Source organism: Mus musculus, chromosome X (genome assembly GCF_000001635.26).
Source record: "Mus musculus strain C57BL/6J chromosome X, GRCm38.p6 C57BL/6J".
NCBI lineage: Eukaryota > Metazoa > Chordata > Mammalia > Rodentia > Muridae > Mus > Mus musculus.
In genome coordinates, this window is record NC_000086.7 from 136,780,387 (window position 1) to 136,805,917 (window position 25,531).

A 25,531-nucleotide genomic window follows, 5' to 3' on the forward strand; every position below is an offset into this window, starting at 1 on the left:
AAGGGAATAAAGACCTCAGAAGGCCATGGGGCGGCCACAGGGTATCCTGAAGATGAAACAGGTCAGAGGTGTGGAGTCTGACTCCAGGGGCTGCTTTTCTGTATCCTCTGGATGGAGGCCTGGGGGATGACAGCCTACAGTCTGTCCTTCTCTTTACCTGCCCAGCTCTATGGTTCTCCTGTTCCCTTCAACCTGTAATGTGTGCATTCTCTTCCCTCCTTGGTTCCCCTCAGTCAGGTACTCTTTGTGGAGTCCTGTGACCTCTCAAAGCTCCTTCCTCCTCAGTGTCTGTCCCCCAGGGCTACTTGCGGGAAGGGACAACTATCCTGGGTGCTCCGCTGGGCCATTGGCTTTATCAGCCTTAGAGGAATCTCAGGTGGGCAGTGAGATTGGGGGCAGGCCGCAGGACCGAATGTGACCCTTCCTCCCTTGTTTTCTGCACGTTTGTCTATGGCATCCAGACGCTTAAGCAGCTCCACTGTCTCCCTCCTGCCTGCTTGCCCAATCTCGCCTTCTGCACCATCTAAGGGAGCACCAGGACTTGCCCGAGTACCCGTCCCTGCCTGCCTTATTCCATTCTCCTCCTCCTCCTCCTCCTCCTCCTCCTCCTCCTCCTCACTGAAGCTTCCATCATCCACCTTTCCCGTCTCAGTCTTACTCTGTTCCTTCTCTGCCTTTCCCTTCCCACGACTGTCTCCCTCCTTTCTTTCCCCCCTCTTTCATTGTTTTCTCTCTCTAGCTTTCCTGTATCTTAAATCTTTCACACTCTCCTCCTAAATTATAGCAGTGAGGAACTTTTTCTTCAGTGGAAACTCCCCTACCGGCTCTGCAGAGTTGGCGTGTGTGCTAGGGGAAGGGATCAGTACCATTGTACACTGGTTAATTTGTTGTCTGGCTGGCCGTAGCCTGTCCAACGTAATCAGAAAGAGGTTGGGGAAGATTGGATGCTGTTGCTCAAGGGTTCTTATTGCCTATATAGAGGGATTAATAACAAGGCATCCATGTGGAGAACTTGCTCAGCATCCCCCGCCCTTTTTTGCTATGTTACTAAGGAAGAAGATTTTTCAAATTACAGATGAAAGCCAAAGAAGAGAATTTTCAAGAATCAATGCTAAAATATTGATGAGTAAGCTCAGTCTTTGGAATTGGGACTGAAGAATGCGACATGCTTCACTGCTTACATGGTGGGCAAAAGCAAAATACTGATTGCCCTCGTAACATGTTTAGCCTCCCTTTTACCTGCTCACCTTTCCTCCTTATTTCCCTTAAGCATTACATAGCCCACTTTTAGGCAGAAACCAAACCTGGCACCTTTCAGGGTCCCGGGGAGCTGAGAAGGTTCCCACTTGTCTCTTTTCTGTAATTTCCCCATCCTTGACAACCCTGATCCTGTCTCTTCCTTTGCCCAAACAAACAAGTACCCCTACTTCTTTCAGGTTACAGGACAAGACCCTGCAGAATTATCTGGCTGTATTTTTCATTCCACTGATTTGTCTGACACTGTCTGTTCCGTCTTCCCAGCTCGGTTGTATTTTCACGTGTTGCCTACAGAATACCCTTTCCTGTATCCTTACCTGTCTGGACTCAGTGTTCTTGTTACTTTGTCAAACAAGTCTTAGGGAACACCACCACTGCCCTTAGGTGGGAGTCAGGAGAGCCTCCGTGGATTCTCCCAGATCTCTCTTTTCCATCTCCTCAGCATACCACACTCGATGATTTCCTTGCTTCTTCCCAACTCTGCCGAGAGCTCCCTGAGAGCTGAGAGATGTTACCTGACAAATCGATACATAGCACAGGATAGGCAACTAGGGAGCATGTTTTAAAAGATGCACCCTTGGCACCCAGATTCGCAAGTTTACCACCTATGAATCACTCTCTGTCAAGATAGAATGATAAGTTTGACATACAGAGAAAGGAGCAGCATGAAGCAATGGTAATAAGGAGAAATAAGAAAGCATTTTTTATTCCCTTGCCCCTTGGGTCTGTGGCCTCACATTCAGTCATCTGGAATTCTTGGCTAATGGAAGGCATAGTCCCCTGGAGACTGGTCCATTGTTGTAGGTCTCACCTCCTTTGTGCCCCATGGGATCACTGAGAGCTGGAAAGCATGGCAGGGTCAGCTTCCTGGGAGGACAGATTCTTTCTTATGAGAGGCTGCAGCAATGAGCAAATGTCTGGCTTGGCTGATGAAGAGGTACAGCTTTCCTAGGGTGCCCAGGGGCAGACTCTGGATAAAGAAGGAAGCCAAAACTGAGGAAGCTGCCACTTGGTTTTGGCAAGAATTAGCTGAGAGGCTAATTCCAAATTTGTTCTACCGACAAGAAAGCCGATTCTCTGAAATGATATGGGGGAAAGGTACAAAGTTGTGTCTAGCCTTGGCCTGTAACTGCTTTTCCTTCTCACTACCATGAAGCCCATGAATCCCCATGTTCTAAAAAGTACTGTATCTTTTCCAGTTTAGCAGTTGGATGCTACATTGCCATGAGAACTGGCTTTTGTGAGTCCTTGAGGTGGTATAGAAGTTACAGTAAACAACCTGTTTTTCATATGTTGCTTTGAAAAACATTACTCCCATAAGTATAGCTTTGTAAGTGCTAAAAGTGCATTAGACACATTTTCACAAATGTTTAATTCCACAAAGGGAAGCCATCAGTCTCAATCCTATACATTGGAAATTGCAGCTGCACCCTGCTGACAAGCAGAGTTGCAGAAACTTCTTTGTGAGGAGCAGTGTTTCATTATTGGAATGGGTATTGTTTGTGAATTCTGTGACTTCTGGGCTATACTTGGGGAGGCAAAATTGGAGAAGGGTTTAGCATAATTTCTTGAACCTATTCCAATAACCGGGGATGCTATGGTTTTGATACTTCCCATTTCCCTTACTGACGTAGAGAATGGACTGAGACATAACTCCAAAAGGCAGGCTGTATTCACAGTCTTGAGAAAACTCCCAGGCTTAAGCAAGTTTTGGAGGCAATGGGGTAGGTAGTTAAAAGGGGGTGTGTATGGAAATAAAAGACAGAAACCATTTTTTCTTAAATCTGCTGCTGCTGCTTCTGACCAGAGCGTTTCCCTTAGATATCCAAGGAACAAGGCTGTGTCTTTTTTTTTTCCTGTATGTGAAATTTTTCTTTTCAGAGTCATTTTCAACTTCCAAGGATGTATCAGTTGACTTGAAAGTAGGAGCTCTACTTCTGGTGCTTGGGAACATTGGCAGCAGAGGTAGGAGGCCCCTAAGCCCTCTAGATATTAGAAGATGGGGCAAAGAGTATGCAGAGTACAGTATCAGGGATGCCTGGAGTCTCAGATGGGGCAAGGAAGAACAAAACTGTATGTGTTAGATATGTTTGCAGTTCTCCCCAGTTGTTGGAGAGTGACTGGTTCAAATTCGATGCTTCAAAAATTTGACCTGCTTTTAAATTAACTATTTTAGGCATAGATTTTATAGGAATAACTTGGAACTACAAACTTCTGGGAGGACCGTGGAAAGCTTAGCTGAGTTCCTTAAGTCTTCAAAGACAGGGCAGCTCTCAGCACCAGAACAGCATCAGAGAACAACCTCTGCCTTTGTTGCTGGCTTCTGTAGTCAGTGCCCAGGATATACCTGTTTGGCAGTGCTCTAGCTAGAAGAGAGGTATTGACTAGCCCTGAGGTTCACATCGTTTCTCTCCTGCTACATCCTCAGGATTATCGTTCACTCCATTAGTCATGTGAAGGCAATTTACTGGCTGGGCAGTCGTTTGTGTAGGTTTCCCGCAGAGCTTGCATTGACTATCCTCATCTCTTGGCTTTCATAACTCCTTCACATCCATATTCAGAGTTGATAGGACCATGTCATGACTCTCCTCAGAGCTTATTTTGTTTTGTGTGTGGCCATGCCTGTGAATTTCTTATTTCTGTCGTTTGGGCATTGTTGATAATCTGTGGCTGTGTAAAATGAGAAGTCCTTACATAACAAAAAGGACAGAACTTGGGAAAATAAACATTTACTATATCAAGTGGATTTCATTTCTGCAAATTCATGTACATGTTCAACAAAGACGTATCGTGCAAATCATACTGCAGATGTTCTAGGTGCCAGAGATATGATAGTAAACAAAGCAGAAGTCTGTGCTCTTGTGTAGTTTGTACTCTAGTGGGTTAGTAATATAATTCCATTCCAAGAGGGTATCTGCATGGCTTATCATCAGGTCCAGGCCTGAGAGCCTCTCCTAGCATTTGAGCAGGTTACATATTACAATGGCATAGAAACCAAACAGCTTTTCAGTAAGCAGTAGTGAGCTTCATTTCCATCTATCGTGGAATATACCTGCCGGAACTGACATAGCTCATCACTCTCCAGAAATGTTCCCAAATGCTTGTACTGTCTTCAGTAATCCAGCCCTAAACACATTCTCACTGTGGGACCTCTCTAAATGGTTTCTAATAACTCAGGGCTCTGGTTTCTTTCCCCCTCCTTTTCCATCTTTATTTTTAGTTTTTCTGTCTGTCTTCCTTTCTTTTTTTTTTCACCATGATGTTGCCGATACTGCAGGAGTAGGTGTCAAGGAAAACTTTGCTTGGTGACTACATGGAATTATGTACAAAGTTGAATTCGCAGTAGCTTTCTCACTATTATAGACAGAGCTAAGTCTAAAAAAACCTGTGGGCCAAGAGTTAGAAATGTAATTGAATGAACATTGTATTAGCCCAGCCTTGTACTCTTGTTTGGCTCATTGTCTGAGTGTGCACATGTGTGTGCATGCAGACTAATATACAGACAGTCCCCTATTTCATAATCTAAAGGTGATACTCCTGCTGCTAGCAATTATCGTCCAAGAGTGACTTGCTGTAGGGGAAGAATTTGGGTTATGATGAGCAGACCTTTTGATTTCTGGCTGTGGTTTCTATATATACTGTGCTAATGAAGCCCCTTTGGCTGCAGTTACTTAGAATAATTAGAATCCCTAGGTAAGATGCCAAATTGAACCATATTTTGTACCAGAAATGGTTATTCATTTTGCAAAGTTATTGTGTATATGGCTCCAAATGAAAATTTTTAATAAAGATCAAGCACTTCAAAAAAAATCAACAGAGATGCTAATCAGACAACAGGCTACTCCAAACCTCAGCAGGTCACATACATCAGCTTTTGCTGCCACCACCTCCTGCAATGTCAGCAACATTGTTGTTAGACACTGAGTATTTCTCTGAGAAATCTGACTTCTCTCCCCATTGTCGGTTTCTTTCTGTAACCTTCACATTGCCTTTCTACCATGCATTACATCCCACGTGTTCTATAATCCCCTCACTTTCCACAGCAGTGTGCCCACTGCTGAGTCAAAGGCAGGTGCTCTTTCACAACTGCAAACCCAGTACAACTAGCCTCAATTATGGTTTGGTTTCAGGAGAGACAAATAGGATGCTGAGGTCTTGATATTTCCAGGCAACCAGGGGCACAGAGGCAGGAAATCTGTTCAGCTGTATTGTGTTAAGCAAGGAGACTTGGGGGACCATGTGTTTCCATGTATATCTCTAGGTCCCTGAAATGGTAGAATGGAATAGAAGACTCACTGAGTAGGGATGAACATGTTAGCAGGGTGGAGAAGTGCCCAGGAGGAAATTGGCAGTGAGCACAGGGGAGCTTATGCAGGTATACTAGAGGGAGAGAATTTCTTTTTTCCCTTTTGCTATCAGATTTTTTTTAATGGTTCTAATGCCAACAAAATGTTTGCTGTGAATTCATTCAAAATAAAAAAGCAGTCCGCAGCAGTCAGAAGAGAAAGATAAATAAGCCTCGGATTGGCATGCACGCCTGCGTTCTCAGCACTTGGGAAGCAGAAGCAGGAGGTTAGTATGTTTAAGGTCAGCCTGGGCTAGAGAGAGAGAGAGAGAGAGTATGAGGCTAGTTGTGGCAATATACCAAGATCCTGCTAACAAAACAAAACAGATAATTAAAACACACACAGACAAACAAAACCAACAAGAAACATTTCACCACCACCAGTATACCAGGACCCAGTCACCTGAAGAAGCTTTTAATCAGTACTGAAGTGGGCAGTATCTGGGGGTTTTTCGTTCATGGCAGTTGCATTAATTGAACCCTACTGCAGAATTTGGTTTACTATACCCTCCAAAGTATATTCCCCAAGCCGCTGGCCTGAGTGGATTGCTTTATCCTGTAGAGACTAAAAAGGAAGTGTAATTATTGTAAGAGACATTTCAGGCATTGTATTCAAATTATCAGGGGTGAAGAAGTCTTTGCTCCAGGTTGGTGGGATATGGAACAATTATCTCACACATTTCAGCATTCTGTTACAATATGACATGCTATATCATCAGTTCTTTCGTGACTCATTTTGCAGATGGGCAAACAAAGTCTCACTATACTATACATGTATATTTAGCTTCTTATACTTCCACTATTATTGCACTTTGATTTCCCCAAACACAACTATATAATGTTTACAAAATGACAAAAAATGAAGATAGACAATAGAAGAGATTTATAAAGCACCCCCTCCATAGCTAGTGGTCAGGAAATCCATAGCTATCTATGTTCCATTCTCCGCTATGTCTCTACTGCTCTGTACTAGCAAGCAGCTGTTCCAGAGTATCAGCTTCCAGAGATGAACTGGATTTTTCTGATGCCTGGCAAGGGTTAAGTATAACCTTTTCATTTAGCAAATCAGGCAGTAGGAAGTAGAGAATGTTTGATTCTTCTTGTGTATATCTCCAGTGGTCTTAGAGTGTGAGTGGAGACAGCATTCAACTTTTGAAGGAATCTAAAGCCACCCTGGAGGCTCCTCTACAAAGGAACTACACCTTCCAGCCTGGGTTCCCCAGAATGTCGTTGTGGAATACACCTTTTTTCCACAGGTCAAACGAGTTACCATGAACTCAGGAGAAATAAAGCCAGTCAGGCTTTGACTAGCTATTCAAGGTCAAGTGATAATAAACTGGATTCTTAATGTTTGCTTAAAATATGAAGGGCCAGTAGTCAGAATCAATGCCTGATTCCTTACCAAACTGCTGTGCTTAGTGATGACGTTGTCTCAATCCCAGTGAAGATATCCTTTCATCCACAAGATGAACCATGGATACAACTAACTAAGTTCTTCTAATAGTCTTCTTTTCTCTACAAAGTTCCAAGCCCATGATACTAGTTCTCTTTACTACTGCCTACTACCTTGCTATACCTCCAACCATGACCAGAAATGTCAGTACAATTACCTGTCCTCATAGGTGATTTAGACATGCCTTTTACCTTTGTTTGATGGCTGAAACAATGTTTTGGTGGCAAATGGGAAGAAAGGTTAGACTTCCCTTAACTCTTTCAAATCTTCATACAAAAATCAAGTAAGATGTAGCCAGATCTTGAAAACCAAATGCAAATCATTCTTTTTGAAGGCCACAGGTGTGCCAGTAAGTGAAAGGCTCGAGATGATCCGAGGATTTAGTGAAGATGTTAGAGGAGACTTCCGCTGTTTTGGTTCCTGCATTATCTGTTTCTTGTAATTGTTCCCTCCCAGCAAAAGCTCAAACTAGTCTGCTTTATGCTCTTTGACATTTCTAGTGTTTCCTTCTCCAGAATACACGCGTGTGCATACCTGTGCTATGTACTATACTTCATAGCCGTAGTCTCCTCTTGGTACAACACAAGTTCAGGAAATCTGGCCTTCCTGAGTTTCTAGTTTTTAGGAACAGGCCAAGGAAGGTATTTTATATTGAGTCACAAGTCAGTCAAATTATGCATCCTCCATTGTTTAAGAAGTAACTTGTTCTAAAAAAAAAATCAGAGCTGAGGTAAGAGAAGAGAAATAACAACAACAACAAAAAGAATTGGATGATCAATTTCCTGCAAATTTCTTGACATTCTTCCCATTTACCCAAACCATAGTGTGTGTGTGTGTGTGTGTGTGTACATGCCTTCTGTCTGTCTGTCTTCTGTGTATGTGGTGGTTTGAATGAGAATGACCGCCGTATGCTTGCATATTTGAATGCTTAGTTCCTAGTTGTTAAAAACTTTTCTAGGAAGGATTAGGAGGTGTGGCCTTATGGGAAGAGGTGGTACACTGGGGATGGGATTTGAGGGTTCAAAAGCCAGTGCCAGTGCCATTGCCAATTAACTTCTTTCTCTGCCTTGTGCTTCCAGATCAGATGTAAACTTTCAGCTACTGTTCTGATGCCAAGCTTGTCTGCCTGTTACCATGCTCCTCATCATGATGAACGTGAACTCATTCTCTGAAACCGTAAGCAAACCGCCACTTAAATGCTTTGAACATGGTGTTTCCTCACAGATATAGGAGGTAGAATTTTATATATATATATATTATGTGTGTTCTGTTTTTTTTGTGTGTCTGTATATGTGTATATACACATATACATAAACACACATACATATACACACACACATAACACACTCAGACACACACAAAAGAGGACACCAGGTATCTGGAGCCAGGGTTTCTCACTGAACTGGACTCCTACTATTTTGGCTCGGCCAGAGAGGTCAAGGATTGCCTGTCTTAGTACCTCAGTGTTGGGGTGACAGGCATGCACAGCCATGTCAGACTTGGTATGAGGGTGCTGCACAGTCAAGATCAGGTCCTTGTGTGTGTACAGGCAAGCACTCTTACGTACTAAGCTGTCTCCTCAGCCTTCTGAACCACTTCCTTAAACAGGACAACCATCTTTTGCAGCTATAGCATCCATTGTCTCAGTACTGTGATGACAATAATGTCTTGGCAGTGTATTTATCTAGCAACCTCCTCAATATGGTTTTGGAATTTAATATTGTGCTCCATAGTGGGCAGAGAGGCTCTTTAGCAACAAGAAGTAAGCAACCTGTAGCAATGTGCTTCCTTCTCAGAGAGACAAGTAGGTACTTGCTATGGGCAACTTTTGAGTTTCCCTGCTTTAAGAAAGCCCAACCTTACTAGGTATGGTGGTATAGGTCTGTAATCCTAGCATTTGAGAGGTAGAATCAGGTGGATCAGGAGTTCTGAGCTGCCTCAGCTAGATAACAAGTGTGAGGCCAGCCTAGACTACATGAAACCTTGTCTCTAAAAGCAAAACACAAACCAAAGAAAGTCCACCCTAAGAACACTGGCCAGTGTGTTGGGCCTTGCTAATTCAGGTCATAGCCTGCCCTTGTCCTGACAGCTCTCTTGAGCTCAGTGTGAAATAGAGGGCTGACTCCCTTTAACATCAGAGCTTCTCCTTCTCTGACCTTGCTGAGGGGAGACGGAAACCGCACCCTATCCCTGTGGAATGTCACGTTGCCTTGGGGATATTACGGGTTTAGCTTCCTTTCTCCCCCTACAAGAACCTGTCCAGCAAGCACCTGGATTCCTGGAATGCCTCTCCATGCAAATCCTGTACCCTAAGCTGTAAAATGATAAATACCTACCCTGGAAATTCCTAGCTTCTCCCCCCCAAACTATGTTGCCCTTGATTTACCAGGATTAAAGTAGATCTGCCTCTCTGCAGTTGATCCCAGGAATCATTCCCGTCATCCTCCCCTGTGCTGTTAGCTCTGTTCCCTTTGTCCTCGTGGCCTGGCAGCCACAGTCCCTGGGACAAGGGGGGACCACAGCCCAGTACCTGCAGATCCATTCTATGTCTGGGAGAATACATCACCCGTTTGTTATATTGAGAACTTTCTTATGTAGAGGGGATTCTGTCCCTACAACGTTGACTTCTGTCTCCTAGACACTTTATATGGCACTTCCGTAGCCATCATTTTCTTTGACTCATATCCTTATTCCTAGAAACAAGCTCAGAAATGACAACTAAACATCCAGGTCCAACAGACAGGGCTTTTGGCCCCTAACAACTTCTCAAGTATATGTAGAGCACTGAGATCACCAGAGCCCGGCTTATAGGGAACACTAATTGTATGCGTGCTTGTTGAATAAAGAATGAGTGTTTGCAGGAACTGTCTGAAAAAAGAAGAGGCTCACAGATAGGGTTCCTACACTCCTTTTCTGTGTTACTTCTCCATGTGCGTAAGCAAAAGACATGGTGTTTGGTGGTGGTGGTGGTGGTGGTGGTGGTGGTGGTGGTGGTGGTGGTGGTGTGTGTATGGGGTGCAGGTTTTCTTCTGTTTATTTTTGTCCAGAACACATTCTTCAAATAGTGCTGATTAGTGTATTTCATTTGACTCCATTATTCTCATTAAGTAAGTCAGGACAATATGCTCCTTAACTATCTTCAGAAAGTAGACAAAGTGGGCAGGCTTTGGGTAGCCCACTAGGGTTCAAATCCTCCTGCTATTTATTATGTGACCTTTTACAGGCATTCTAACTAACTCAAGTTCCTGTATCCCCAGTTTTGTCTTAGTTGTTTTGCTTTGTTTTTAGACAGGATCTTGCTATGTAGTTCATGCTGGCCTGGAACTCTCTGTACTCCAGACTGCCTTGGGCTCATGATCTTCCTGCCCTGTCCTCCCAAGTGCTGTGATTACATGCATGCAACACCATACCCCATTCTCTGCCCCTGTTTTTTAAATGAGAAAATAAATCACTCTCTCAGGGTAGGTGTAAATACTAAGTGGACTAGGAGATATTAACCACTAGAGCAGGGTCAGACACACGATCACTTGGTACATGATGATTCTAATGCTCAGCCCTTCTTTCCTTTCATTTGCTCTGTGATCTGAAATGGCTTTGCTCTAGGTGTCCGTAGCTTAGTGGTAAGAAGATACCAGAACCCAGAAGGTGGGCAGTACAAGGAATACCATTTAGAGCAATACTTACTAGGCCATTGATATTATAGCTGGTAAAGCATCCTGAATGAGGGTGTGGCTCTGGCAGAAGAGAGATAGAAATATTGCTAAGGATACAGAGGCCTAGGAATTGAGAGGACACAGAGAAAAAGGAGACATAGTGGGGAAAGGAAAAAGGAAGAGGCAGGAAGAAAAGGTTTGTAAATGATAGTGAAGGGGTAGAACTAAAAGATACTAAATTACTCCTGGAACATGAAGCATAAGTGAGGGATAATAAAATCAACATCTTTAATGACGAGAAAAACAAAGTAAGACCTACCTTGTTTCTGGAAAGCTCCTATAGAAAGGAGCAAGTGCTGGAGTCCTTTGGAGGCTGGTTACCGTGGTGATGCTCTATGTCTTCTATTACCTTGTGACTCTGACAGCAGATGGTTTCTTTCTGCTTTAGTTTCTATTATCCGGGCATAGCCCTTGGTGAAGTACTAGTGTTTCCATCTCCAACACATTTGTTATGCTCTGAGACCTACTGACTGTTGTCTAGCTACTTTTTGATAAGTTGCATGCCTAGGAAGACAATGGAGAAATGACATACTGGGAATCCAGAAGCAGAAGCCTTTGTACCTCTTTTCAGATGAACTGGAAGGCATGTTTAACAAGCCAGGCGCACGTCATGGGTGGGGAGATGGGAGAACATTTTGTAACACCTTCCTTTGTAAGATAAAGTAAGGTGAGCACTTCCCTAGAAAACTTGGATCAACAAACATTTTGGCTTGTTGAAGACTGAGGGATTTTCATGGAAACAGAATTTTCGATATTATTATAAAACTAAGCAGATACTAATCAAACCAGGATTGTTGGACCTCATATGGGGGAAAAAATCCCTAACTTTCAAGTAGACACAAAGATTAAAGAAGGCTCAAGAGGATGGAAGGAAAAGCCATCCAGAGACTGTCCCACCTGGAGATCCGTCCTACATGCCACCACCAAACCTGGACGCTATTGTTGATGCCAAGAAGTGCTTGCTGACAGGAGATGGATATAGCTGTCTCCTGAGAGGCTTTGCCAGAGCCTGACCAATACAGATTAGGATTCTTGCAGCCAACCATTCGACTGAGCACAGGGACCCCAATGGAGGAGTTAGAGAAAAGACCCAAGGAACTGAAGGGAACTAAAAACAATATGAACTAACTAGTATCCCCAGAGCTCCCAGAGACTAAACCACCATCCAAAGAGTACACATGGTAGGACTCATGCCTCCAGCCACATATGTAGCAGAGGGTGGCCTTGTCAGACATCCAGGGGAAGAGAAGCCCTTGGTCCTGTGAAGGCTCGTTGTCCCAGTGTAGGGGGATGCTAGGGCAGGGAGGTAGGAGTGGATGGGTGGGTGGGGGAGCACCCTCATAGAAGCTGGGGGAGGAGGATGGGATAGGGGGGTTCCGGAGGGGAGACCAGGAAAGGAGATAACATTTGAAATCTAAATTAATAAAATAACCAATACAAATTTTCAAACAAAAGAAGGCTCATGAGAACAGTTCACAGTTTGGCTGTGGTACACACATGGCCAGTGATTGGGTAGTTCAGTTTCTGCCATCACCCTTTCATCTTCATCTTACTCATTATATGTAAGGTGATTCTCAGAGTTCAAATACTGAAACCAAATGCAATGTGAAAACTGAAAACTTCCAGACCCTATTGTGATCTGCCTAATCCAAGTTTCGGTGACAGTGTAGCCCAGGCATCTGCACTTTCAAATCTTCCTAATGATAACGTCCACAAAATCTGACAGGAATTTAAATGGGGGAGTGCTTTCTAGACTACTGAAACCCAAGGGACACCCAGACAGCAGAGAACTTGATTTCCCCGATACAAAGGGTTTACAAACACATTGGCCCCAGAGTGGAGGCCTGCTATGCTCTCCATCTGTACTCCATTCCCCTCCACACTTGTCTGAATGTTGCTTTGTTTTTCATGGGAAGGAGGCTTAAATATCATCTCCACTTTCCTGGCCTCTCACTTATCTTATACCGTCTTTGTTTCATTGCACTAGTTGGAGTTTGTAATCCCACATCCCTGTGTACCAAAGTGCCCCTCCCTACTCGACTTGGACTCCACAGGGTTGTGGCCAGGCCTGTTTGTCTCACTCGTGTGCACTTGCAGCATCTAGCACGGGAACCATGACAGAGTTTACAAAGAAGCACTGGAGCTTATCTCAGCCTCTGGAATAATGCTGGAAGGCAGTGTTTCCATGGGGCCAGTCCTAAATGCTCTCTTTGCAAGGTCTCTAGCAAAACCACCATGCCCAGATGGGAAGATGGCTACTGGCCCAGTGTGTACTGACATGGGGGGAGGGGAGAAGGAAAAGAGTGAGACTCGCAAGACTGTTCTCTTCTCATGACACTAATCCCATCGTGAGGACCCCACACTCATCATCTCAGTGAACCTCATTAACCCCCAAAGTCTTCAATTTTAAATGTCAGCATTCTAAGTGACAGTAAGCACTTCAGCGAATGACTTTTATGTCCACAAAACCATTAATGGGTCTGGGAAGATTGTTCAGTGAGTTACAGTGCTTACATCACAAGCATGAGAATCTGACTTCAGGTCCACAGCACCTCCATAAAAAGTGTGGCATAGCTGCACCTTTCTGTAAGCCCAGCCCAGGGGGAGGCCGTGGAAAGAAGGGGATATTGTGTTTGATGGGCTGCTGGCATTGTAAATAAATTTCTAGGTCCAGTGTGAGACCTTGTCTCTAGAGAATAAGACAGAGAGCATTAGAGGACACTTCTGGCCTCCACATTTGTACCCCACCCCCCACATACACAGACAAGCATACACCACACACATACACATAAAAAGTGTAATAATGGGTTGAAGGGGGATAAAACAAACAAGAAACAGACCCAAAGAAAAAGTACAGGTAGAAAGCAGCCAGTGCTGGTCCCCTTCTCTATAGATTCCAGGGTTTAAAGGCAATTCTTATATTGTACCCAGAAGCACAGCAAAGAGTAAAACCAAAGTCTTGGAAAGGAAAAGAGGAGACCCACAGCTCCTGCTGGCCAGGTAAATACCCGAGGGCAGGGGACAGTATTCTGCTTGCTCTACCTCTTAGCTTGCCTACTCAGCATTCTTGGCCCCTGAAAGAATGCTCAGTTTCTTGTGTGCAGTCTGGTGACAAATGCGAGCACTGGTCCCCATGCAGAATTCCCAAGGCTGCATCCATTCTGAAGGGCTGCCTCAGGCAACTTGCAAGAGAATGTCATGTTCCCTCTGCAGAGACAGCTGAGAATACCTTGAAAGGTGAAGCTCTAAGGATCAAGGGCCTGTGGCCTCAGATGAGCATCCAGCATTTCTGAGTATTCACCGGGGCCCAGCAGGGGAAGCTGCTTTAAACATGTTTTCACCACTCTTGGAGGTAGGAGCTACCGTTGACCCTCTTACAGATGAGGAGACAGTGAATGGGTTGTCACCATCACACACTCGGGAACAGGAACTGGACTGTGATCCTCATGTTCTATCCATAGAGCTCAGGATCAGAACCCCTTTCTAAAAGTGTATGCTACTATCTCATATGTAAGGCTAGGACTCAGGCAAAGGGAGGCCAGCCGTGGTCCTGGATTCAGTCATCCAGTTAATGCTAGAGCTGTAGTCAGCAATTAAATCCCCCTGTCCTCTTCAGCATCTCTCCATCTAATGACTCCGGTGTCTCTACACTAGTGATAACTTGTCCTTGTGATTCCAGCCACATAGAGTACAACCAATCTAGATGGGCCACTGAGGTCTCCCAAATCTTTGGGCTACATCAACTGTGAGTGCGCTTGACTCTGGGACTGTGAGTCCATGGTGAGAGCACGCCTTTCAGTTTGGACCAAAGTACTGGAGAATAATCTCAGCCCCAACCAGTACCATGGTCAGCACACAGTTGTTTTGTGGCTGCCATCTTCCAGAGGTTCCTTTAGCCTTCCTTTCTTGCTTAGGAGACAGCTGCTAGCCCTGCCACCGTCTGTCTTCCTATTAGGCTTTCTCTTTGGCTAGCTTTGTGACTGGACCTAGACAGAGTTGGTTACCCCTACCCAGGGCCTTTAATGAGAAAGACTTGATTATACCCAGGCAGCAAAAATGAATAATTCAGCAAAGGAAGCCCAGGAATGTTAGTGTTTCAGAGCAGAGTCCCTTGAGAGTAGGAGAAGCGGAGACACACTGCATCTTATGGGGGTGGGGTGACAGAATACTGCTGGACTATTTGATAGAAGGGGTGTGTGTAGTGTGTGTGTGTGTGTGTGTGTGTGTGTGTGTGTGTGTGTGTGTGTATTGAAAACTTAGATTTGGTCCTTGTGTTTAGGATATTTATAGGTAGAAAGGTGCATTCAACCACCTCCAAGTTCTCATCTGAGACGCTTTGGCCAGACTCAGACTGGTTTGCTAGAGTTTAGAGCAAAGAATGAGGCTAAGGAACTGTCTGTACTAAGCTAAGTATCATGTCAAGTTTCCAATTAATGACGTTATTATCAATGGCACCTCCCTATCACCAGAGCTGCAGCAGAGGGAAGCTTTAGAGTCTTAAGGAACTTGAGTTTGGTGCCAGGGTCTGTCATTTAGTAGTCATACTGAGTTTGGAAAAATACTTACTATCCTTGAGTCTCATTATTTTTATCTGTGGAATAGAACTAATGCTTTCTACTTCTCAGTATTTCTATAAGTGTTGCATTGGAATGTACATATGTCCTAACACATAGTAATTGCTCAGTAAATGGAAGATTCAGCATATAGATGCTGTTGCTATCTAAAATGATCAGTAAATTGCTTTATATACATAATAGACTTAATAATAAAATCTTCACTAAATATTTATTGTATGCCTAGAGTACTAGAGACAGTGGTCAGCCAAATCATTTGCCTTTGCAGAGTCTAATAACTCTCAACAAGTGTTTGATGGAATAAAGCTAGATCTCACACATGCTTAGAAAGTAATATATGTAAACTGTTGAGGTCCTAGAGGTTATGTATGGTTGAAGAGATTGTTGTTTTCTACACTGTGAGATTCAGGTATTCACTTAGGCTGTGAGAATAGTATGTAGATTATGTCAGTCACTGGGGGAGGGGCACAGAGGAAGGAAGATGCATGTTTAAGGAGGAAGCTATGTCCGTTTGTAAATGGGGACATCAACTCCATTAAGAAAATAAAATAAGCAAGTGACCTTTATTACCTGGTAACATGAACAAACCTTCTAGGCTCTTACCCCTGAGGTTTTATTCCTCAACTTACAGCCTTGTTAACGAATCGGGTTTGGGGACATTAGGAATTAGACCATACCTCTTCAGTATAGGACCAATGGGAGTGACCCAAGCATTAGCTTCATGTCTGATTTATAAGTCAAAGGCCAGGTCATAGTGTGACTCAATGAATCTCTTGCCCCATGCCTAGTTTCAGCCCCAATCTCTTGGGCCAGGAGGTTACCTAAGCAATAGCCAGTAAGAATAATACAGCCTCTGACATCCCCTTAAAGAGGTAGCTCTCAACCTGTGAGTTGATACCCCTTTGAGGATTTAATGACCTTTTCACAGAGGTGGCATATTAGATATTTGTATTATGATTCATAACAGTAGCAAAATTACCATCATGAAGTAGCGATGAAATAATTTTATGGTTGGGAGTCACCCCACAACACAAGGAGCTGAGGACCACTGCCTTGAAGACTGTCCACCATGGCACATGCCTATCCGTCCATGAAGTTCAGTGCTCTATAATGGTCAAACAGAAGCACATGAGGGCCGTGGGAGTGGTGCCTTTTGGAACATTGGTGAAGGTCAAAGAAACTAAGTTGTCATGAATATTTCCAGAGGAATGCTTCTTCATTTCTTTTTTTTTTTTTTTAAACTTTATTTCCTCGTCTTGTTATGGAAGGAGCAAGTGGCTCTATGTGCTACAAAGAGCTGAGTGGCCACCACACATGGTGCGGCATTTCTCTTAGGCTGTAGAATCTTTCTTTTGAGATTTAGGGAAGAAAAATGGTCAGGGTTCATCTTCATCACCAGGACTATTGAATTTTGATACAAGTTAGCATTGGGGGCCCTCAGCAACTTCGCAAGAGAAATCCTTGGAGATGCTGTCTGACAGAAGCCTGCCATTCCTTACCTCAGTCTTCCCTTTGTTCTCTCTGGTGTTTCCCCCTTTCAGTTTTCATATATCCCCAGAACTGGCTTAATTTTAGCCAAGTATTGAAATCGTCCCAGGAAAGGCAGAGCAGCCAGCCTCTGCTCTTCACTGTCAACTGAGTTGAAGACTGAGGAAGCCTGGAGGCTTACTGGTTGCCATGGTGAAGAGTGGGCCCTGAGAGTATTAAGAAGCTGGGAGCTAGAGCTTTTTTGTTTGTTGGTTTTGATTAGTTCTGTTTGCTTTATACCCCGACTTCTCCTTCTTTTTCTCCTCCCCTGCCCCCTACCCCTCCAGAGTCTCAAATCACTAAAGCAGGAGATTACTAGGGGCAAAATCAGGTCCCAGGCTACATTAAACCCAGGCTGCCCTGCTGAGGATAATTGCAGTGCATTTGGCAATGCAGACTCTTGGGAGGGCCAAGTTTGGAATTTAAGTTGTTATACCTTTGTGCAGGCATGGTGCAGCATCCTGAGACAGAAAAGGACTCCTGTGGAAAAAGAGAGACAGCTCTGTTCTGGAACTTTTGGCCTGTGTTTTCATAGCCCAAGGGATTTGGGCTTTTGTTTTGTTTTGACAGCTCCTAGCATCTAGTCCACACAATTTTCCTCAATTAACTCTCTTCTCTCCCACTGCTGACCAGGTAGAACATATTTGTAGAGAAAGTGTGGGTTCTGGAAGAACCATGCACATATTATGTAATAATTATTGTTATCCCTATTATTATTTCATAAATAATTCTCCTCACTTCAATCCGTGTTTCTGAAAAAGGGAGACAGCTGACTCAGGAAGATTTTTGTGGACTGGACTGCAGTGAAAACTGACCTCGCTTCCTTTTTAATTGGTACCCTGGGGCTGAAGGAGGAGCATTATGAAGGGAAGGAAACCCTGGGCACACAGCAAAGGCGGATCATGGCATATGTAGGAGTTGCAGTGTCTCTGCTCTCTTGCATTCAGTGCTAATTGCATAATGCTACCTGGACTGGATGAGTATGGAAGAGCAAAAATCTCAAGAACCTCATATCCTTCGTCCAGCCATTTTTTCCATCCATAGAATGCATAGGGAACGGGCATTCTTTTTTAACTCTCCAAATGTGGATTCTCAGCTTCCAAGTTCCTTTTTTCATTTGCACCTATTTGTGAATTTGTGACTATATAATCTCAAATCCTTTTCTTGTATCCATGTTTATTATCCCTAATAGATGGCCTGATTCCTGGAGGCAGGTTTTGTACTATCAAATCTATCAGAATATCTCTTGAGGGATCTAAATAGCATAGGGAATATGTCTTACCTTACTGCTTATAGTTTGTGAGGCACAGGGAAGGCCTGTGCTGCATATAATGTGTGATATTAGAAAAATGTGTTTATTACATCGATAAAATAAGGCTAAATGCTTATCACTTGCTAGATGTAAAATAAATACTAGAAATAATGAAGACTTTAACATGAGAGGCAAAAGTGTACAATTTTTTAGTAGAAAATGTATGTGAATTTCTTTTCTGTTAAGGTTTAGAGGTTTTCCTTAGTGTGGAAGGCACAACCCATTAAGGAGAAGGGGATGAATTTTTTTTTACTGTAGTCTGTTAAAAGTAAATATCTCTGCTCCACTGAGGAAATAAATAGGCAAGAAAAAGGAAAACAGATAAAGAAAGCAACAAATGTACAAACAACTTAAAAGAGGGAAATCCGAATAAACAGAATAAGCCATTCCCTTTCATAAGCAGGGATAGGTGAATTAAAGTAGCTCCAGGATGTGATTTCATTCACATCAGACTGCAGAAGTATTTAAAAAGAATAATGTAATAAATGTTGGAAACATAATATGGGAATTGGGATCCTCATATATCTCTAAGGTTTATGCAAAAACATGCAACCATTTTGGAGTGAAATTTGGAAGTTTGGGGGGAATTTGAATTTTTATCTAACCTGTGACACATCAATTCTATTTCTGGTTATACACACTAAGAAATAAATTCAGATTACACTAAGTGGCTTGCATGAAAATGATTTTTGTACTTTATATAACGTAGATTGGAATCAACCGAAATATCCACAAACAAGAGAAAAGATGAGTAAAATTCAATATGGTGTGCAATGCCATAGTTCAAACAAACACATTAAATCCATACATATCGGTAGAATTAGCTCGATAATCCTTATACTACTGAAACAAACAGTAAGAGATACTCTGAATAATACTACTTATGCAATCCAAATAGACAACAGTATCCCCCAGAAAGTCCGTATAAATAGGAACAATGATTAAGAGGGAAATAAACAAAATTGAAGAATAACTAAAAATAAAATCAAATGAAATGGGCTATCAATGAACCAATAGTAATAGTGTGACTTTACCAGAGTTTTAATAATTGCAATCATGGAAGAAGGCAGGACAGAGAGGAGGAAGGAAGGAAAAGAACAGATAAGATACAATATAGGAAAATACTCAAAACAGTATCTGGTGCCAAGTGTTTGCTTTCTCCTCCTGCACCTCTTTCCTTCCAGCAATAAGTAGGAGTGAAGAGGGAGTAGGAAAAGCGGGGTCCATGAAGCCAAGCACCTGGTAGCTTAGTATATGTCGTGCTGCCATAAAGGGGGAAACTACCACAGACTGGGGGAAAGCCAGAAAACTTGCTCACAGTTTCCAAACTAGGAAGTTGAAGTTCAGGTGCAGCTGGGTTCAGTGGTCAGCTCTCAGGTTATCACCTTGCTGTTGCATTCTCCATAAAAGACTATTAGTTCTTCCCATAGAAGAAAGCAGAAGAGCAAGAAATACTGAGTTCACCCCAGCAGTCTTTTTATAGTGTTGTTTATCTACTCATGAATGCCACCTCCAAACGTTTTCTTCTTAGACAATGAAGTTTCTAGCACAGGTGTTTGGGCTAAAGAACCTGTATATTTGGATATATTCTTGGATTCAGTTCATCTCTCTAGGGGAAGTGTCTCTGTTGAAGAGCCCCTGAAATGAAACAAGTTGCTTTAGCTAAAGACCTTTAAGGACCCTCTACATCCTGTATGTGTCTCATTAGAATGTGAGTTCTGGTTTCTCATGTTCCCAATGACTCTATCTTTGTACTAAGTACTTGAGTTCAAGGCCAGCCTGGTCTACAGAGTGAGCTCCAGGACAGCCAGGGCTACACAGAAACCCTGTCTCGGAAAAAAACAAAAAAACAAACAAACAAAAAGTGGCCTAGTCAGTAGTATCTGACAATCCCCTTTCAGTGAGAACAGCATCTTCAGTTGCTCTAGAGAAGGGGGAAACTTTAGCTGCTTTCCTAAAAGAGCCAGTGCTATATCTGCCTGGAGATTTCCCTGGGGTGAATGGGTGTGTGTGTGTGTGTGTGTGTGTGTGTGTGTGTGTGTGTGTGCGTGCGTGCATGAGAGAGACAGAGAGATAGAGAGACAGAGAGAGAGCGCACACCATGAGCCTCACAGCCAATAAACTTGACATATCTTTAAGGGAACTACTCTCTTTATATGGGGACACAAAAAAAATGTCCCCAAGCTGAAGAGTCTCAAGAAGGACTTGCCTCAGTCTTTATTGTTGAAACTCCATCAGTTTGGGCAAGTCTGACCCAAAAGTGGTTCTGGGGGTAGAAGCCCCTAGGCCAAAAAGAGAAGTGATGGGATGACCCCTCATTCCAAGGACATAGTTTAAGTAGACCAATCCATGAGACCCTGATTCATGGCAAAGGAGGTAAGCAGATAGTAGTGCATAGTTACAGTCTGGCCCTGGTCTGTTTTTATATCTGGGGAATAACACTCTGTTGTGGTTCCAAGACAGAACTAAGCCAATTTCCTGCAAATTTGGAAAACAGTATAGACTGGAACGGAGCAGATAAGCATACATGGGGGCATAAAAGGCAAAAGCTTCTAGAAAGAGCAGTTGCTTCTCATTTTTTTCCTTTTATTTCTTCTGAGTCAAGTGCTCTGGTTAGGATTCACGCTGAACCCTTGTAAGGACTTGACACTGACCTTGATTTTTAGATGTACTAAGAGAAACGCCCTATATGGCAAAGTGGTCACCTGTCTTTCTGCAGGAAGACAGACTCGACAATGTCTTAAGCATCCATCTTTCTGTACATGTGTCTCCTTGCCTCTGTTTTCCTCTCCACCTCTTCCCCCAGCTCCTAAGCCGTAAGGCCCTCAGTCCTCCTGGCTCTACATCTGTCGTCTTTCTGTCTGTCTTTGCCTCCAAGGTCAGACGATTGGGATTTGCTGATTTTTAAAAATTTGTAAATATTTTGTAGGCTGCCTGCCCAGGAACACAAATGGCACAGGGAGTACCAGTCCACTTTGGATACTCTTTTGCCCAATGTCCTTGGTAGATTATGGGAGGGAGGGAAGGGGGCTAGCAGCAGATGATAATAAGGGAACTCTGCCAGTAGTGTGTTGCAGAGCTTAGGGAACAGCTTTTGTAATCAAGTTCCCCTCTTGCTCCTCCTCGCCTTGTGGATTCCTCCTGGAGAGAAGCACTGGGGGTAGGAAAGAGCAGAGTGAAAGAAATGCCCATCGAATTGTGGAGTAGAGTCGCTACAGTGCGTCTATAATCGTGATAGGAACTTTACATCTGTTTCACTTGGTGCTCACCTTGGCTCTGGGACGTCAACCTTTTCCTGGGTTATAGTTAGGAAACTTGAGCTGCTCGGGCATGTGGTAAGCTTCCCCGTCCAGGGCTCACATGAAGCTGTGATTTGAACCCAGATTTGTCTCACTCCAGCTACATTGCCATTAACCACAGGGCATTGTTAGGAGCAGTAACTTACATGCCTAGCCATGCCACAAATATGTGTGCCTAGTAATAGAACATTCTCCCTGGGTCTCAGGTCCTCTGCTATAACATAAGGAGAAACAGCCTTTGTCCTCCCAAACTTGGGGATTATAGTAAAGCCAGAGTTGCGGGAGTAAAATAAACACTGCTCCGAGATCTGGCTGCCTGAGTTTCAGTGATGCCATCGCCCTTCACTGTTTCTGTGGTGTTTAGTGAATCACTGTAGGTTTCCAGGCCTTGGCATAAAGTGAAGAAAGTGGCTTCAAGGGCACCAGCCATTCCTTTGGCTCTCTGAGCATCTCACTTGTTTTGGACAAGCTATCTGATGCTGGAAGGACTTGGTCCCATTCAACTTTTCTTTGGTATGCTTCATAGTTTGGAATGAACAAGAAAAGACTAAACAGGTCCAGCACTTGCTATTGTCCCTATTATTACCCTCTCCTATGCGTCTTGATCTTAGCAATTACCCTTACTCACCTCCTTGTTATTAATCAGTGCCTTGGCTCAAATATATATATATATTGGTTTTCTGTTCTTTGTTCTATTGGTCTCTTTACGGGAGAATGACCTGCACATGGACAGGGCCAAAGCCATCTAGAAGAGGTCTCATCCCAGGCTGAAAAGCAGCTCTCAACAAAATCACACACACCTGGAAAGTGGTGTCTTCCAGGCCATTCCCAGCCAAGTCCAGAAGCACAGAAGCCTTCCAGCTGCCGCATGGTCTGAGGCAGTCCTGGATGGCCCCAAACCACCACCTCCTTTGGGCCCAGAGCAGGACAAATAAAATTGCAACAGGGACCTGCCCTGTGACATAAAATTACTCATTTTCCACAGCTCCAGAATGAAAGGAGTAGTCATCCCCCCCCGCATCAGTACAATGTGTCAGAGAGGAGCCATGGGCAACATCATCAATATCTCGGCCTTCCAGTCTCTGCACATCGTTATGTTGGGCTTGGACTCGGCCGGCAAGACCACAGTGCTCTACCAGCTCAAGTTCAACGAGTTCGTGAACATGGTGCCCACCAGCTTCAACAAAGGGAAGATCAAACTGTGCAATGGCACAGACAAGGGCTTCAGCTGCCACTTCTGGGAAGTGCGCGGCCAGGAGAAGCTACAGTCACTATAGAAGCTGTGGCCGCTGTGGAAGTCCTATAGCCGCTGCACAGACAGCATCATTTATGTGGTGGATTCAGTGGACGTGGACTGGCGGGAGGAGGTCAATTTTATATCTTAATGCAATTGCACTAAATAGTATAAGTTGCGTTGGTTGTACTGGCACATGCCAGTAGGATTTACTAGTAAATATAAATTGGACTAAATAAATAAATAAATTGCACCAAATAAAAATGAGTGTCATTGTCTTCATTTGATGTCACCTGATGCTGTTCTTAGAAAGATGGGAAAGACCTAGTCTAAGGCTTGGATTATAAAATAAACACATGACAATCATACATATCCTAAAATGTTATGATGCTAGGCAAATATTTATATCACGCAACATGATTCTGTGGCATGACTCAGAGATGACCCTGCTTGCCATCTAGAAGGGAACTATCTTATCAGGCAGATACGAAGCTTCCTAGCTGGTGGCAAAACAAGTGAGTCTCCTGGCACATTGTAGCATTCTGTGTACTTGACCAGGACCTTCAGAAAAAATATCTAATAAAAAAATTTGTTTAGAATTAAAAAAAAAGATTGTCTCTTATCACCTCCTCAGAATCTTTTAGGAGGTAGAAGAGCATCATCTTCATTTCTCAGATGAGGAAACTAACCCGCTTAAATGAAACAATGTGCCTATGAAACTTAGAGATCCCAAAAGACTATCAGCTGTCAAGGTGTAAAAGTGTGTGATCTACAGATTCCAAACACAGAATGATGAGCCACAGAAAGAGAAACATGGGAACGGTTTAATGTTAAGCTGTCTTATTCTTCAAGAACTGGGGATTACTAAAGTGTGAGCTACACACAGGACTGAAAGGGTGCAGAGCTGGTGGGGACTGAGCAAGATGAGCAGAGTCAAGAAAGAGTAGGACTTCTTCCCCTTATGCCTAGTGAGCCTGACTTTGGGTACAGAGATAGAAATGCACCGGGCATCCTACAAAGCTAGCCTTATAGTGTCTTGAATGAGTCAGTCCTGCTGAGCAGCTGATGGTTTTCTCAGCATCTGGCCTCATAGGAGGTGTTCTCTGAGCGCCAGGAGTTCTGCAGGTCACCCAGCCCCCAACACTCGGGTTTCTTTCAAAAGCAGAGCTGGAGGGCACATCTGCCAAGTTCCTCTGCTAACAAGCAATCTCTCCTCTGGTAGCCCTTCTGCTGGAATAATTGAGCACAGCAGCATGTGCATGTGCTAATGTGCATGTGTTTGTATGTGGGGAAAGTGGGGTCAGCCGCTGCGAGCCTGGGGTGAGGTGAGGTTTCTGTCTCCTTTCCAGTTACCTTGTGAACTGCTTCCTTCTCCAGATATTTGATTTCCCTCCCTCCCTCCCTCCCTCCCTCCCTCCCTCCCTCCCTCCCTCCCTTCCTTCCTTCCTTCCTTCCTTCTTTTTCTTTTCCTGCTCCTTCTCACATTCCTGATAGGGGATTTCCTGTGCCCCTAAAGCCACACTGTTCTAGAACCTTACCAAGGTAAATTCTAGGACTTCCTCTGAAATGGAAGGTACCTCCAGGAAATGGGATGGGTTCCTGGAGCAAAGACCAGTAAGACTAACTCAGAAGGTAGAGGGAACAGAAGGGGCATTCTAGCCAGGTGATGTCCATAGTCATTAGGGGTTTAGAGGAAAAATATCTGAGTAAAAACGTGTTTTATGTCCTCCTGGCTATGTAACCTTATACTGCTTCAGTTACCTCAGCCTTTAAATTAGGAGATAAGAACAGTATCTTCCTTGTGTAGCTTTCCATGGGTTTAAGTAATTTGGGTCTACCTTTTTTGGGTGAGGCTCTGGAGAATTTGTTCCCAACTTCCAAGATCCAGGAGCTTTCATTGGACACATTCCTGCCCAGGTGAAGGGCCATGACAACTCTTAAAGGTTTCTGTCTGAGGATCAGAGCCTCAGCTGCAACCCAGTGGACTCAGCATTGAAGCTGTGCGGATCTCTAAGAAGTGCGTCCTGGGGCCAGCTCCAATGCTGTCATTGTTTGAGTGACTTCTCATCACAGCACACATAATAGCCTCGGTTATGGCAGGGTCCGTGAGACTTGCAGGGACAAAATAGGGGGGAGGTGGTCATCGCGTGCAGGGGCTGAGAAGCTGTCCCTCTCCTTGGTACGAGCAAGTTGTACAACAGCATCTATCAGTGTAGTTCACACAGAGGGAAACCTCAGGAGGTTTGCCAGCCAGAAGCTGAAGGGAAGGCAGTAGCCTCGAATCAATGCTAACTCCAGCATAGAGAGAAGAGGAAAAACAGATGAGAGATCCAGGCCAACTCTGAGAAACAGAGAATAAAAATAGCTGCCGGTCTCTCTCTCTCTCTCTCTCTCTCTCTCTCTGTGTGTGTGTGTGTGTGTGTGTGTGTGTGACACAAAACTTTTGCAGGGCTCTAGTTACAGTGCACTGATACAGCACTTGCCTAGTATTAAGATCTTAGCTTTGATCCCCAGCACCACAGCAAATGTCAGGCTTCTGCCGATGGCCAGTTACCCATCCACATACTGGCAACACGATGTGGAGTCAGTTGGATTTTTCTAACAACATAGGAAGTTGAGCGAGAAGGCTGGTAGGGAGTTGGGGAGGACTTGGAGAGGAGAGAACAGAGGATAAGAATCATTAATAACTTACCTTTTAAATCATAAATAAAAATTCTTAAAAGGAAAAAATGTAAACATTTATTCTGCTCTCTTTAGGAATAGGTAGGTGAGTATGAATTCAACCTTTTGTACCGTGTCCACAGGAGCCATGTAGCA

The 25,531-nt window shown here is 43.8% G+C and overlaps 1 long non-coding RNA gene across 1 annotated transcript in view; it reads left to right on the plus strand.

Moving 5' to 3' along the window:
• BC065397 (cDNA sequence BC065397) overlaps positions 1-22,978 on the plus strand; it is a 60,408-nt gene extending 37,430 nt beyond the window's left edge. The window contains exons 9-10 of the long non-coding RNA NR_033324.1: positions 8,135-8,231; positions 22,466-22,978. This is a non-coding gene — a long non-coding RNA (cDNA sequence BC065397). The remainder of the gene's footprint in view (positions 1-8,134; positions 8,232-22,465) is intronic.
• Positions 22,979-25,531: the final 2,553 nt, after the last annotated feature.